A 3,458-nucleotide genomic window follows, 5' to 3' on the forward strand; every position below is an offset into this window, starting at 1 on the left:
GTTTTGTTTTTGTTTGGTTTAGTTACAATGACCTCTTTATGGTTTAACAAATATGTTGTGACCTATTTTATCTCAAATCCTTGCAAAACTATTATATCATTCTTTACCTGGATGATTTGCTCTTTTTCTTTGGCTCACAGCCCAAGTTTTACTTCTTTTCTGGCTATTAAGTGCCATTGAGTTTATTCCTAGTCATGATGTTGGTGGTTATATGCTATGGAGTCGGTTCCAACTCATAGCAACCCTGTACAGGTTTCTGAGGTTGTAAATCTTTATAGGAGCAGAAAGCCTCATCTTTCTCCCATGGAACAGCTGGTAGTTTAGAACTGCTGACCCTGAGATTAGCAGCCCGATTCATAACCACTATGCTACCAGTGCTCCTTATCATAGAGACCCTGTATAGAGATTCCGAGATGTGGCTGGTGAATTTGCGCTGCCAACCTGACTTTATGGTCAAACAGATCTTCTGATAAGGGGCTTATCTTACAGCGCCACACGAGCACTCCTATGTTGTTAAGTGCTGTTGAGTCTGTTCTGACTCAGAAACCCTGTACAGGATTCCCAAGAAGCAGCTGGTATCTTTGAACTTCCAACCTTATAATTTGCAGTCCAGTGCTGATCCTACACATTCCTGTGTTTTTCCTTCATCAAATTTATTGAAGCTTGCAGTTTGCGATTCAACTTTATATACATTGTTAGGTTTTCTTGTTGTTGTTTTTAATTTTTTGTCACACTTGGTTCTAAGTTTTACAGGATTTGAAATCATATCTCTTTTCTACACCATTGTATTTTAGTGTGTTTGGACTCCTATTGATTGATGTCTCCTTATAGCCACTCATATACTATATTATCCATTAAATTAATTATTGAGTTCTGATTGTGCTTAGGTGGAATCCCGAAGAAACTATAAAATGATTATTTGGAAATTACTCACCTGTGATTATGCTGTATCAGAAGTTAATCAAATGCTTTTTTTTTTCTTTTTTCTTTCTTTCTTATTATCTCTTCCTAAAATCAATACTTTATCTCCCTTATGTCTAGATAGAGTCATAAGTTCCTGTCAGAGTTGATTTTTGTGCATCTGATTCATTTCTTCTATTTAATTTTTAGAACGGAAATGTTTGTTAGAAAGATAAAAGATAGAAGCTGGAGAGTTTCTAAGGATTTTTTTTTAAATAAGTTACAAAGTGTGCATACTATTACTTGATTAACATTCTTGTGAGATGTCCTAAATAATCAGATCCCAGACCAATTTTCTACATGAACTACACAGTGAAGGTCGTAGCAAATGTCCTTAAAGCTCCACTCCTATCTCACAGTAGTAAAAAGAGGCCAATGCATTGTGATGCAGATTTGCTGCAATGTGCAGTCTAGTTCTCTAGCAGACAGTTTCCAATGAATATCATTATCCTGCCCATAAAAAGAAGCACACCTAGTAATGGGCAAAATACTAACCACAGTAAGATGAAAAACTTTTCCAGCTAGCAAACTCAACCAGCTGACACTAGAATGTTTGGAAATTACCAGCAGGTGCAAGGAAGCAAGACAATATGGATATTACATTACAGCTTAAGCAATTATGAAGGGAGTTTAGTGTTACCAATGAGAGATGCTTAACAGAGCTTGATATTTGGCAAAGGTTATGTATTTGAGAGCTACAAGAAAATATGAAAGGCTAGTAAATAAGTATATGATTTAGAAGCAATATAAAGGACAAGTTTTAAGGACTCCTCTCTAAAAAAAATACAACAGGGAATCAATGAGGGAGTTTCATATCATTATGTATTTTGAAAATATAGTCTTGGAGTACATTACCTTTAATAAAATTTCCTTACATAATCTAATATGTAGTATATAATAAACTATAAGGATAATTAACAGATCATTCTCTCATATAAAAAAAGCATGAGTTAAGATTAAAGTACAGGAAAATCTGCAACTATGAATAGTTTTAATTTTTTTTAACTTTTGAATTAACAATACTCATATAAAAGGCAGATTGCATTCATTGGTTATAATAGTTTATAAATTATTTTCTTATTTTTTCTATGTATTTTAATAATAGTATCAGGTAATGAAAGCTGATTTATGAATTTAATATTTTTTGTTTTGTTTAAGAATTTAATATTTTTTGTTTTGTTTAAGTGTTTACCACATCTATTGTTGTTATTGTTTAGTGCAGACAAATTGGTTCTGAGTCAGAGACCCTCTATAGGTTTTTCAAGGAGAGGCTAATGGGTTTGAACTACCAATCCTGTGGTTAGTGCTTCAGTGTTATCCTACAGCACCATGCCAGGACTTCAATAAAAGATGGCAAATGGAGAATATTAGGCAAATGAATTTATCTGGTAAATCATATTCTAGTCAGGCCTTGGACCTTTCACATTTACTTTGAGGACGCAGTAGCATTTTGAGTGCCTTCCAAACTGAGGGGCTTATCTTCTGGCAGTATATTGACAATGTTCCATTGCTATTCATAAGCTTTTCGGTGGTTAACCTTCAGAAGAAGGAGTCCACCTTTCCTTCTTCCTAGTCTATCTTAGTCTGGAAGCTCCACTTAAATCTGTCCACCATGGAGGACCTTGCAGGTATTTCAAATACCGTTGGCATAGCTTCACCATCACAGTACCATGCAAGTCACCACAGTACAATCAAATGACAGACGTGTTGTAGACTTGTCTCTCCAAACATTTTTGTTTGTGTTGTTATTGTTTCTAAATGTCATAGAGTTGTTTCTGAGTCATAGCAGCATCCCTATATTAAGTTTCCAAGGAGTGGTTGATGGGTTTGAACTGTGGACCTTGCAGTTAACAATCCTGAACTTAGCATTGTTGTTGCTAAGTTCCTCGATTTGGTTCCAACTTTTAGTGACCTTCTATAGAGTTGCCTAGTAGTGACTGGAGAGTTGAACCTCCAACTGGTGGTTACCAGTTTCATGCTTAATTCACACTGTCACACCAAGACTTCAAAAACCCTTTCACTTCTCATGCCTTTACCTCAGGCAAAAATGTGAAGTTTCAGGCAGTGGAGAGAAAAAGAATGGCTAAATATGTGAGAAAATATTATCTGGGAAAAATTCATTAGCTTCCCACTATGTTGTTGCTAGGTACCATTGAGTCGGGATCGACACATAGCAACCTTATGCACAACAGAGTGAAACACTGCCTGATTTTGGGCCAATCTCACAGCTGCTGCCACGCTTGAGCCCAATTGAGACTGCCACTTTGCAAGTCCATTACTCTGGAGGTCTTCCTCTTTTTCTCTGTCCCTCCACCTTACCAAACATGATACCTTTCTCCAGTGACTGGTTCCTCCTGAAAATATGTCCTAAGCATGAGAGACAAAGTCTGGCCTTCCTGGCCTCCAAGGAGCACTCTTGGCTGCACTTAAACACAGATCTGTTTGTTCTTTTGACAGCCCATGGCACTTTCAATATTCTCCTTCAACACTATAACTCA

This window comes from Chrysochloris asiatica, unplaced genomic scaffold (genome assembly GCF_000296735.1).
Source record: "Chrysochloris asiatica unplaced genomic scaffold, ChrAsi1.0 scaffold00202, whole genome shotgun sequence".
Classification (NCBI taxonomy): Eukaryota; Metazoa; Chordata; class Mammalia; order Afrosoricida; family Chrysochloridae; genus Chrysochloris; species Chrysochloris asiatica.